This window comes from Hibiscus syriacus, unplaced genomic scaffold (genome assembly GCF_006381635.1).
Source record: "Hibiscus syriacus cultivar Baekdansim isolate YM2019G1 unplaced genomic scaffold, ASM638163v2 tig00113124_pilon, whole genome shotgun sequence".
In the NCBI taxonomy this organism is placed as follows: Eukaryota; Viridiplantae; Streptophyta; class Magnoliopsida; order Malvales; family Malvaceae; genus Hibiscus; species Hibiscus syriacus.
The window spans coordinates 3,481,445-3,495,217 of NW_024063444.1; the positions used below are offsets into that span (position 1 = coordinate 3,481,445).

At 38.4% G+C, this 13,773-nt stretch overlaps 1 long non-coding RNA gene across 1 annotated transcript; it reads right to left on the bottom strand.

Moving 5' to 3' along the window:
* Positions 1-12,261: 12,261 nt before the first annotated feature.
* Positions 12,262-13,484, bottom strand: LOC120185682. The gene is made up of 3 exons (XR_005522150.1): positions 13,400-13,484; positions 13,260-13,330; positions 12,262-12,381 (listed from the first exon to the last, which is right to left on the bottom strand). It is a non-coding gene; the product is annotated as an uncharacterized LOC120185682 (long non-coding RNA).
* Between the last annotated feature and the right edge of the window lie 289 nt (positions 13,485-13,773).

The window sequence follows — 13,773 nt, forward strand, 5'->3', positions numbered from 1 at the left end:
ATTGATGAGATACGGGTAGATCCCCCACCTCCGATAGGTGATCCTGCTCCTACGACCCCAACGAATCTGCCTCATACCGCTGGTATTGGTATGACTACACCGATCATAGGAGCGACCAATATTGAGTCAGAGTCTACCGGAGTTGCTTAGGATGAGAATTTTGGTAGACAATTTCTGCAGTTGATACAGGGAGCAGTCAGAGCTACTGGTGTTGTATCAGAGGTTCCTATTTCGCAGACTTTGATTACCAATGGAGTTAGAACTTTTGGGGGACAGATTGGTGGAGCTCCTACTGAAGCTGAGGATTGGCTCCAGGATACAGAGAGACGCATGGATCAGTTGGGTTTATACTCAACTAAGAGATATCAGGGTGCTGTGGCGATGTTAGATGGCAATGCCTACACTTGGTGGGAGTCAGTGACCAGTAGTGTTCCTACCGATCGTTTGACCTAGAATTTCTTTAAGGATCGCTTTCGGAGTCGTTTTATAGGAGAGCGCTACTTAGCTCAGAGACGTCAGCAGTTTCAAGACCTGGTTCAGGGAGACATGACTGTTTCTGAGTATGAGATCGAGTTCTTGAAGTTGATGAAGTATGGATTCAGTATGGTACCTACTGAGAGAGATCGATGTCGTAAATTTGCCCTTGGACTCAGATACGAGCTGCGTAGGCAAGTTGTAACCCATCAGGATGAGATATTTGATGTGCTGGTGGGCAGAGCCAAAGATGCTGAAGAGGTGGAGGTTTTAGCTTCTGGTAGAGAGCGTGTTGAACAGGAACGATCTAAGAAGTTTTCAGGCCCGATGGAGTCATCAGCATAGTCCGGGAAAAGGACTCGTACTTCAGTCCCTCAGAGAAGCAATACACGTTTCAGGCCTACAACATTCTCACCGTTAGTTGGCAGTCGAGGCGGTTCCTCGTCGTATTATCATGGGTTCCTCTATGAGATTTGTGGTAAACAACACACAGGAGAGTATCGTAAGAAGATGGGTCTTTGCTATCAGTGTGGATCTAGTGGTCATTTTCGGAGGGATTGTCCTCAGCTAGCTTCGTTTGAGCAGACCGCTACTCAGACTCCTGTGCGTTCTCAGACTACAGTACAGACTCCAATTAGAGATCGTAGCCAAGTAAAGGCTCGTGGTTCAGCGTCCAGGACTGACAGTAGAGCCCGACCTCAGTAAAATAGAGGGCCAACAGTTTCTGAGGCTAGATAACCAGCTTTAGGTTATGCCACTAGACATCGGGATGATAGAGATGAGCCTGAGGTTATTGCAGGTACATTTACTATTTATTCTATCCCATACTTTGCATTACTGGACAATGGCTCCACTCACTCCTATGTATCGAGCTCGGTATCTCGAAACCTTCAGATTCCGATCGAGAACACTGAAAATACTGTTACAGTTACGAGTCCAGTAGGAAAAGCAGTATTAGTGAATAAAGTATTTCGACGTTGTCCTCTCGAGGTTCAGGGAGAAATTTTTCTCGCTGATCTTATGGAACTTCCTTTAGAGGAGTTCGATCTAATTCTTGGGATGGATTGGTTGAATAAACACAAGGTAATTATGGATTGCGAATGCAAGCGGGCTACTCTAAAGACTTCAGATGGTCAGACCGTTGTGTTAATTGGTGAACGGCGTGGCTATCTCTCCAATATAGTTTCAGCGATGGAAATTGATCGTATGATCCGGAAGGGGTATGAGACTTTCATTGCTTGTATTTTGAACACTAAAGGTTCATTGTCCATGATCGAAGAGATCCGTACAATTAGCGAGTTTCCTGATGTCTTTCCAGAGGAGTTGCCTGGTTTACCTCCTGATAGAGAGGTAGAGTTCGAGATAGAGACTTATCTAGGATCTGCACCTATTTCTATGGCACCTTATCGCATGGCTCCAAAAGAACTTAAGGAGTTGAAGGTCCAATTACAAGAATTATTCGATCGAGGATTTATTCGGCATAGTACTTCACCATGGGGAGCTCCAGTTCTGTTCGTGAAAAAGAAGGATGGGTCGCTAAGATTATGTATTGACTATCGGAAGTTGAATCAGATGACGGTCAAGAATAAATATCCACTACCCAGGATTGATGACTTATTTGATCAGTTGCGAGGAGCTACTGTATTCTCTAAGATTGATCTTCGTTCGGGTTATTATCAATTGAAAGTTAAAGGATCTGATGTTGCCAAGACGGCCATTCGCACTAGATATGGTCATTATGAATTCTTAGTGATGCCTTTTGGTTTGATGAATGCTCCTGCAGCTTTCATGGATTTGATAAATCGGGTGTTCCAACCATATTTGGATCAATTTGTGGTGGTCTTTATTGATGATATTCTGATCTATTCTCGTACTGAGGTAGAGCATGACGAGCATTTGAAAATTGTTCTGCGGACTTTGAGAGAGCATCGTCTATATGCCAAACTAAGCAAGTGTGAATTTTGGCTTCAACAAGTGTCGTTTCTGGGGCATATTATTTCTGTACTAGGTATTCAGGTCGATCCAAGCAAGATCGAGGCTACTGTGAATTGGAAATGACCCAAGAATATCTCTGAAATCCGCAGTTTCTTGGGCTTGGCTAGTTATTATCGACGTTTTATTGAGGGCTTCTCGATCATTGCTTCTCCTTTGACAAAGTTGTTAAGGAAGAATGTGCCGTTTGACTGGGGTGAGGCACAATAGGAGAGCTTTGAGAAATTAAAGGCAGTATTGACTCAAGCACCAGTGTTGATTCAACCAGAGTCCGGGAAGGATTTTACAGTGTATAGTGATGCGTCACACTAAGGACTCGGCTGTGTTCTAATGCAGGAAGGTAAGGTAGTGGCTTATGCATCTTTTTAGCTGCGACTGCATGAGTGTAATTATCCTACTCGTGATTTGGAGTTAGCAGCAGTGATTTTTGCCTTGAAGATTTGGAGACACTATCTTTATGGAGAGAAGTGTTACATTTTCACGGATCATAAGAGTTTAAAGTATCTTTTGACCCAGAAGGAGCTTAATTTGAGACAACGACTCTGGCTAGAGCTTCTAAAGGATTATGATTACGTGATTGATTATCACCCTGGTAAAGCTAATATTGTAGCGGATGCTTTGAGTCGAAAGACGGTAACAGAGTTGAGATCTTTAATGGCCAGGATGAATTTATATGACGATGGCACTCTGTTAGCATAATTACAAGTTAAGCCGACCTTGGTTGATGAGATCAAAGCTAAGCAGCCCCTTGATAGCTCCTTGCTTTCCATCTTTGAGCAAGTAGAGTAAGGGACAAGCTCAGATTACGCCCTTGATCAGGATGAAGTTTTATGCTTCAAAGGTCGGTATTGTGTGCCGGATGATGCTGAGTTGAGGTAGACTATCCTCACGGAGGCTCATAGTAGTCCATATGCTATGCACCCCGGTGGAGATAAGATGTATCAGAATTTGAGAGAGAGGTATCATTGGGTCGGCATGAAGAAGGACATCTCGAATTTTGTGGCGAGGTGTTTGACTTGTCAGCAAGTTAAGGCGGAACATCAACATCCATCAGGTTTGTTACAACCTATCAAGATTCCCGAATGGAAATGGGAGCGTATTACTATGGATTTTGTTATTGGTTTACCTATGACTCCTTCGAAAAAGGACTCAATTTGGGTGATTGTTGACAGACTTACAAAGTCAGCTCACTTCATTCCTGTACGGGTAAATTATACGTTGGACAAGTTGGCGAGGTTGTATATTTCAGAGATTGTTAGATTGTATGGTGTTCTGTTATCTATCATTTCAGATCAAGATCTGAGATTTACTTCGAGATTTTGGAAGGCACTACATACGGCTTTGGGTACGAGATTGGATTATAGTACCTCCTTCCACCCACAAACTGATGGTCAATCTGAGAGAGTAATTCAGATTCTGGAGGATATGTTACGGGGTTGTGTAATTGATTTTCATGGTAGCTGGGAGAACTTTTTGCCTTTGGCTGAATTCGCTTATAATAACAGTTACCAGACCAGCATTCGTATGGCACCCTATGAAGCACTCTATGGGCGTAGGAGTCGCACCCCGATTTGTTGGACTGAGTTGCTTGATAGGAAGACTTTGGGACCTGAGTTAGTGTGGGAGACAGAGGACACAGTCAGATTGATCCGTGACCGTCTGAAAGAGGCATTTGATAGGCAGAAATCTTTTGCAGATCAGAGAAGGAAAGATATATAGTTTGAGGTTGGAGATCAGGTTTTTTTAAAAGTTTCACCCTGGAAGAAAGTATTGAGATTTGGACGTAAGGGTAAACTGAGTCCGCGATTTATTGGGCCGTATCGTATTCTGAAGAAAGTTGGACCTGTTGCTTATCAGCTCGAGTTGCCTTCCCATCTTAGTCGTATTCATGATGTTTTTCATGTGTCTATGTTAAGGCGATACCGTCCAGATCCAAGTCACATCATTCAGGTTGAGGAAGTAGAGCTGAGACCTGATTTATCATATGAGGAGGAGCCCATTCAAATCTTAGAAAGAGATGAGCGAGTTCTTCGGAATAGGCATATTCCAATGGTCAAATTTCAATGGAGTAACCGAGGCCTCTCAGAAGCTACTTGGGAGACATTGGAGTCAATAGAGGCTCAGTTTCCTCAACTGTTCTCATAAGGTAAATTTTGAGGACGAAATTTCTTGTAGAGGGGGAGAATTGTAACAACCTGAATATTTACAAAATAATATTTAATTGAAATTTGAGGTTAATTGTGAAAATTGGTAAATTGTTGGTGACTAAATCAAAATTTATGAGAGTTTATAGGCCATTTTAGAAGTAAAGGAAATCCAGGGACCAAGCCTTGAATTTACCCTAAAACTGTCGGCAGCTTTGGGTGATTATAAGCGTGCATTTGGTTCTGATTTTCAGAACCAAAATGCTCCCAATTTTCCTTTCCCATACGCCGTTTCCAACTCCGATTCTGACGCCGTCCAAATTTCGATCGTCGTTTTAAAACCACCGTTGTGTTCATCATCGAGCGTGGAACAAATCCTTCAATTTAATTGAAGCGAAACGCTGCCAAACGTCGAGAATTTACAGTCAAAGTCTCGACGTTTTTGTTAGCTCTATCACCGGGAAAATCTTAAATTCACCGCCGATCGTTGCTCCGTTTACGACACCTCCTGCACCATCGTGTTCCTTGTGTCGTTTCGAGTCCGCCGGTGTCAACCTTGTTCGCCGTCGACGACGGCGCGTGAGGAGGTGGAGTAGTCAAAGATTCGGCCGAGTTGAAATTGAGCTCTCTGCCGTTCAAAAATTTGAACCGATCTTTGTAAGTATCTCGAAATCGCTTAAAATAATTTTTAGAAATTTTTCTGCAATTTTAGACCCCCGGAGGAGGCCTCAGCGCCACACGCGCCGCCGCAGGGAGAGTGGAGGGCTGGAAATCGGTTTGACCGGTTTTCAACCGGTTCTGACCGGTTTGACCGGTTTGAACCAGTTTGACCGGTCTGAACCGGTTTGACCGGTCTGACCTGACCCGGCCGTTGACCGTTGACCGTGACCGTTGACTTCCTTTGACCAAAACTTAAAATGGCTTTGACCGACCCTTAAACGACCGTAAATCTTTTGTGAGTATACATATTCTGATAGTTTTTGACGTCCTGAATCCGTTTCCGAAGTCCGTTTTGTCAAATTAGAACCCGAAGGCCTCCAAATTGAAGGTCAAAGTGGTTGACTTTGACTTTGACCAAGAATCTGAATTTTCAAAAATTTATATTTTATGTTTTTCGACGTCCTGATTCCGATTCCGCAATCCGTTTGGCCAAATTCAGACTCGAAATACCCCAAAATGATAGTCAAACCCGAAAAATGCTTATATACTTAAGAATTTTAGCTTTGAACAATTAAGTAAGATTTGGGGCGGATTAATTATTATTGTTTGAAGGTACAAGAGACTCTCTGGATCGTTCGACAGCTCGACCCAGCTCTTCTAGATCAGTTAAACCACGTATACCAGTATTCACCCGTTCGAAAACTGTAGCAGAGCGTGGTGAAACTAGCAATCAGTAGATCTACTATCTGAACCCATTATCGAGGTGTGTTCCTGTTTACTACATAATGGTTTTATATGTTTTGAAATATGGTACATTGAAATCTATGGATTATTATTATTGGTACACCGATTTATTATTGATGATTTATGGACTTTGATGACTGTATATGGATATTGATTTTGGGATGGATTGAACTATAATTGTATAGCTCTGATCAAGCTAATAAACGGGCCTAATGTTACTCTTGAGGGCCCCAAGATGTTTCATTAGGTCGGCTTTCCTTTGCTGTGTGCTTAGGGTAAGCTATATGGACTTATTGACTTGGGCTTAAGGATACAAGCTTCATAGCCTATCCTTAAGTCGACTTTCTTTTTGCTATGTGCATAAAGTAAGCTATATGGAAAATAATTTTGGGAACTACTGATGGTGTACCAGAAAAGGGTTTAAACTATGATTTTCAAAAGTTAAACTCTTTTACAAATTTGAGAGATTTATTGGACTATGATTTGTTTAATGTACCTATTGTGATTTTATGGTAATGTTGGGACACACTGAGCCTAGCTCACCTTTCGAAAATGTTTTTCCCCTTTCAGATACTGTTGGTTAGATACCTCGGTTTGAGCACTTGGAGGATCAACATATCTCTTGAAGTATATCTGATTGTAATATTTTAAACTTGCAAGTTGACTTTATTCTGGTGACATGGACCTATTTTAAAGTATTGGATTTTATAATGATGATACTTTTGCTATTACTATTCAGGTAATCGTGGTTTTGATTTTTAAGATATGTTTTTAATTAATTTATTACTGATTGGTTTTATATTTAAGAGTTGAGTTTTAATAGTATAATTTATTATAATTTCATGTCATGAATAATGTGGTTTTACATTGATTGGATAACGGTTTTGGAAAATGTCTTTGTGATCCACTAGACTTAGTCGAAACGCATAGGCCGGGTCTAGGGGGTTACATAATATGTAAAATTAAAATAAATATTCTAATAATTATAATATAAGTTAATAACAAAAATTACACTAAAAATTATACCAAAATTTAAATTAAACTTACAAAGTCACTCAAATACAGTTAATCTGTAAATTCAAAATAAATAATCTAATTAATTTATATTTCAAATAAAAATTAAATAAGAAACAATAAAATTTACACTAAATTTATCAAATCACTTACCAGAGCACTCGAATTCTTTCTTCCTTAAATCGAACTCTCAATATTACCAAACTACCCAGATTTTTTTTTCTCTTGGCCTCACTCAATTTTCTCCTTCCACCTCTCATCCAAAATCTAACCCCCCATTTTATAACAACCCAACCCAATGCTCCATTATTGGTGTAATATTGGCACCACCCACTCCCACTGATTCCCACGCACCCGCTCCTACTGATTCCCACTCAATCAACAATTGTCCCATACATGCATGAAAAGAGGTTCAGACGTGAAGACGTCGTGTATTCCCAAAGTCATCTACCTTACCTAAAGACGTCGTATCTTCCTGAAGTCTTTATTTTTGTCTGAAAACGTCAAGTGATCCAGAAAACTTTTATTTTGCCTGTAGACGCTGATATTTCCTAGAGTCTTTAGCATTGTAATGTAGAAAACACCCTAAATGAAAAAATAATGTGGGAACAGCATTACCCTGAGGAAAAAACTTCCTCAACCGCATTATCTTGGGAATTTTGCCCAATAAAAACTCATGGTCTTTAAGTTTCTGGTTTTTCTTTTATAAATAGTCCTAGCTCGGTTTTAGGGCTTTGTTGATGATAAAAAAGGGAAAAATTGCCCCAGAGTTTCTGTAAAATGAGCTTTAAAGAACAGATAAGGTTGAAAAAGTGACTGGTATGGATCTCAATCGATCGGTCGTAGCTTTTTTATTCAAACCCTTTCTTAACTTTAGTGTCAGACAATAATGGCGCTGATCGTATCTGCCATTTTTTAGAAGAGACTAAAACGAAATATTAGTATACCCGAATCGATTGGAAGCTCCGTAAGTGTTTCTAATGGCGGAAACAGCGACGGCGGCGGAGGGATGAGTCGAAGCGGTATCAATGGTACTAGTTTCAGTTGTTTATCGAAATTTCACTTCAGAGATCATATATTGACTTACACTCAAAGATAACTTACTGCCGATGCGGTAGAAGAGCGGCAGAGGAAGCGGTGCACACGCCTCTGAATAACTGCCATCGGCCTCTGTGTTGAGCGATTCGACACCATAAAAAATGAAGTTAAAGCATATACAAAATCCATGGGAATCAACTTCGAATTCTCCATAGTCGAAAGCAAAGAGAACCTAAAAACCGAAGACATCAAATTATACGATAACCAAGTTCTTGTGGCTTACAGCATTCTTCAACTTCATTGCGTCGTTAAAGAAAACAGGGAAGTTTTTGGAGCTCGTCGAGCATGATTCAAGCCAAAATGGGCCTTTTTTTCTCAACAGATTTATGGAAGCACTCCAACTGTTCCAGTCACTGTGGAAGCCATGGTTAACGGCTGACTGATTAACTTATGAGAAAATAACTTCAGTGACCGAAAATGCCTTATAATATACAATTTTAACCAACTTTTTCTTGATTTGCGAAAATGACCAACAAAATCGCAACGCAAAGTCTAATTTCGTAACACAGGTTCCAAATTCGCAACGCGAATAGGTAAATCACAATGGTAATTGGTAAATCGCAACTCGAATAGGTAAATCGCAATGATAATATGTAAATCGCAACGCAAAAGACAAATTCGCAACGCAAAAGTCAAATTCGCAACGCGAGAGTCAAATTCGCAACGTGAATAGGTAAATCGCAACGCGAATTTATGTTTCATAACATAAGTTTTCTTTTCGCAACAAGATTTTCTAATCGCAACACGAATTTTGATTTCGCAACTCGATTTTTGAATTCACAACACGAATTTTAATTTTGCAACAGCTTTTATTTTCGCAACACAAATGTTTTGGGTATATAAACTACGCAGCAGCATCAACTCATAACCTAAATCCCTAAATTGCAACTCATTCTATCTCCATTTATCACTCTCTTCGGTAACATCCGTTCCAATATCCAACGACATCCTTCCCCATCTCTAATTTTTTTTACATAATTTTATTTCTATATAATTTTTCAATGATTTCTCTCCCAAATTATCAACTATCAACTTAATAAAGGTATGTTTTTCTCGAAGTTAGTGATGATATCTAGTTTATAGTTCGTTTGTTTAGTAAATTAATTTATAATTTGTAAAATGAAATCACCAAATGTTGATTATGTTTGGATATATTTGTGTTTTGGAGGGTCATGGGAGAATGTTCATGGTGTTTTACAATATATGCCTTTACCCATGAATCTTCAACTAAAACTGTCATTAAAAATGTTAACTTATGAAACTCTTATGTTATGTGTTGCAAAGAAATTGAATTTAGAGCCTCTAAGTGGATTTAGGTTATCTTATCAGAGAAAAGGTAAAGTTTATTTGTTAACCAACAATGAAGATGTTGAACGATTCATTGCTTACATTAGTGTTTCACAAGATGATTTTACATTGTATGTTGTTGAACCTAGAAGTAGTGAAGTTGGGTCACTAGCGGGTAGTAATCAACTAAGTGCTTCAACCCCACTTTATGGTGCTCACAATGTACAACGTTGTTATCAACCTCAAAATTTAATGGTTCCACCACAATTTCATCACCAAGAAAATTTTGTTTCGCCACATTTCCAATACCAAACACAATCTCAAAACCCACACCCTAATCCAAATCCCAATCAACTTTCAGCACAAAATTCCAGTTTTTTTATTGACCAGTTAGACGATGATGAGCCAACAGAAAAAATTGTGAGTATTAGTCAGTATTCGAAATTTGATCTTGGTCAATACCAAGACTTTGATCTTGGTCAATACTCGGATTTTGATGATGTTTCAGAAGAAGAAACATGCCCTGTGTGTAATGATTTTGATATTAGTCAATACCCGAATTTTGATGATGAAATAGCCGCTGCTTCTTAAGATGTTATTTATGATAATGAGGAGGAAGTTACGACTGTGAATGAACATGTTGAACATCCATTTTGTAATTCATATAACCTTAACAAGAAGAAGAAAAAGAATAAGTCCCCAGAGAAAAGTTAAAGAAGAAAATGCCATGAGAGTATAACTGGAATATGCCAGAATTACTTCAGATACCGGAAGAAGAGTTGGTAAAGATAGTAGTTGATTGTTACACAAAAGTTATTCGTATCAAGAAAGATGATTGTTTTGATACAAAGGAAGACTTGAAGATAGCTTTGTATACGAAATGTGTGGAATATGACTATCAACTAAAAGTTAACAAATCAAGCAAAGATCATTTCGAAACAATGTGTATGATTGACAAAAACTGTACATGGCGTATGATTGCAAAGAGGATAAAAGATTGTGAAATGTTTCAAGTTAGGACTTTTATTGATAAACATAAATGTTCAAGAACCCAAGTTTTTCCTCACCATAGACAGGCAAACAAAAAGGTGTTGGGTGGTTTTCTGGCTGAGTTAATGTTTTTGAATGACATGGTATATCGGGGACATGAAATTATGACTGACATGAATGCTCGGTTCAATATTAGTATCTCATATTCTCAAGCTTGGAGAGCCAAATGTTATGCCTTGGAATTGTTGAGGGGATCGCCAGAAGCATCGTTTGCCCAACTGCCGGCTTATTGTCACAATTTAAAGCTGAAAAATCCTGGGTTGGTAACTCATATCAAAACATATAGAGATGAACACTTTGAGTTGCTGTTTATCGCCATTGGTGTTACGGTTAGTAAATCAATATAATTTTGTTGACTCATTTTTGTTAGTTACATGAATTTCATATTTAAATGATTATATTTCTAGTGCATATTATTTTGTAGATTCGTTCGTTTATTACTTGCATGCGCCCAGTTATTATAGTTGACGTAGCACATTTGAAAGGTCGATACCTTGGAGTAAACTTATTAGCAGTAACCATTGATGCTAATAATGGGATACTGCCAATAGCTTACGGGGTTGGCAAATCTGAAACCTCTGATTCATGGACATGATTTATGGGGCATCTTAGGGATTGCATAGGTTCTATTAGCAATCTGACAATCATATCCGATAGGGCAAACTCAATTGACAACGCTGTTAGAAGGTGTTTCCCAAATGCTTTTCATGGACTTTGTGGTGTTCATTTGTACATAAATCTAAAATCAAGGTCTGCTAGTATAAAAAATCACAAATGGACATACTGGAAGACTGTAAAAGCTTATCGGGAAGTGGATTTTAATAAGCATATAAATTGTTTAAGACGTGTTTTGCCTCAATGTGCTCAAACACTAGAAGATGTCGGGTTTGAAAGATGGTCAAGAGTACATCAACTTGGAGCAAGGTATGGTTTCATGACGTCTAATAGTGCAGAATCAATCAACACTCTAAGTCGTCATTCCCGAAAATTACCCATTACTATGTTAATGGAGTTTTTTCGAGCCTCTATTAAATAGTGGTACTACAAGAAAAGAAACCATGCATGTATTATTTATTTAAATTTGTAACTTATCATATTTAATTTGAATATTTTACTAAGTATTATTTATTTAAATTTACAGGAACATTGGAATGTCGTGTTACACCATGGACTGAAAAAAAGATAAAGAAACGTGTTGTGAAGTCAACATCATGGAGAGTTAAATCATGTTCAAACACTTTGTTTGAAGTATTTTACAATAACTTAAATGGGCTTGTCGATCTAAATGCAAAGACTTGTAGTTGTATGAAATGGCAAATATCTAGTTATCCGTGTGGCCATGTTATAAAAGTTGCTCTTCATCTAAACCAAGATGATTCAAGCGCATACCCTATTCAAGATGATTCAAGCGCATATGCAATTTTGACTTTCACGTTGTGATTTACATATTATCGTTGCGATTTACCTATTCGCGTTGCGAATTTGTAACCTCTGTTATGAAATTGGACTTCGCGTTGCGAATTTGAGACCGCGTTGCGATTTTGTTGGTCATTTTCGTAAATCCAAAAAAAGTTGGTTAAAATCATATATTATAAGGCATTTTCGGTCACTGAAGTTATTTTCTCTTAACTTATTTATAAATGGAGAGCTTTAATAACTAAATCCTTAGTTTTAAATCATCAGTGGAAAAACATCAGTGACCATTTACCCAACACACAATTTACCTTACCTTAACAATATATAAGAAACCAAAAACAGTGTTATAACTAAATTCTTAGGTTTCATTGGGAAAAATGGATAGTTATCACACATTTGTAAACCAACATTTTTGCTAGGATAGATACCATCTGGCATGTCAGATCTTCTTGGGAATTCTATATGCCATGTTTCTTCCAGCATATCTTCATAGTCATGAAACCTGGTGAAGCACACCATCAAAATAACCCTAAAGGAAATAATTCAAAACCTATGTTGCACTGATATAGATACGGGGACGGGAAACAATAATTCTTAAAATTACAAGGTATGGGACGACAAGAGGACGACATATAATAAAAATTAAATTATAAATAGATATAAAAAATCATAAATAAAGTTAATATTTCACAAAAAATTAGAAAATAAAATCCATAAGTAAATATTAGAAAATAAAATTCATAAAGTCAATACTTCATAGAAAATTTGAAACCCTAAATCTCTAAATTATTTATGTAACCAAATTGTAATTATTGTAAAGTATGTAACACGTTTTGTAAACCCTAAAATGTTTGAGGACTAACTCTAAAGTTATACTATTTTTATTATAATCACAAATCTCTGATTTTGTTTTAACGTTTAGTCGTACGTCCCTATTTCTTTTCCTTTGATGATTCACGAATCCTCACCGGTCATCCCATAAACCCATATATCGTCGTGCCGCCACCATCCTTAGGTTGTCGATCATCTTCCAAAAGCCTCCACGTTGTGACCCCAACCCTCACCGTCGACGTGAGTCGTGTTGATATGAAACCTGCGAGCTTTGGCTCTCATTCTCCGTCATCGTGGGTCGATTTGGCCACCTAGGGACGCATGTAATAGTCACATGTTATCCCCAAAACATCTTCGGGTAAACATCGAAATATCCCCTAGTTTGTTCAGCTATACCCCACCATGTGGTATGTCCCCAGTACGTACTCATGCCGTCCCCGTGTCGGGGACATATCAGGTACTGAAACGTGGGAAACAGTGTCGTCCCTGTGCTTCATAATTCAAAACTACTTCCAAAGAAGAGAGCAATATTGAATAAGTATTACTAACCAAGAACAGGGTGGAGGAGGATATAAATCAGGAATCAAAAGTGTTGGGTAGAACAAACCCATAGGAGGAACCTGTTTAGAACGAACTATCAATGGTAAATCCTTTGGAGAGAAGAAAACGATGTCTAAGTTAAAACATACATTCAGAACAGTTAGCCTTGTCTTATGAGATCATGCAGGTATGTCATCCTCATAAGAATGAACTACAACAACATCATCAAGTTCACCCTCCTGTGAAATAACGCACTGAGAAAGTACAAGAAGAGTATTTCCACAGCAAACAAAACCTAAGAATACCAGGTAAAGAAGGAAGGTTTTGAAACTTGAATCTCCACGCTCCATCCTAAATGCCATGACAAGGTTTTGAATCTGAGATTTCATTGAGAGAGTGTGTGAGAAGAAGAAAGAATAAAGAAGGAAAAAGGAAGGAGAATGATGAAGAAAGAAGGAAGAAGTAAGAAGGAAGAAGAAAGAAGAAAGAAGGAAGAAGAAAGAAGAAAGAAGAAAGAAGAAAT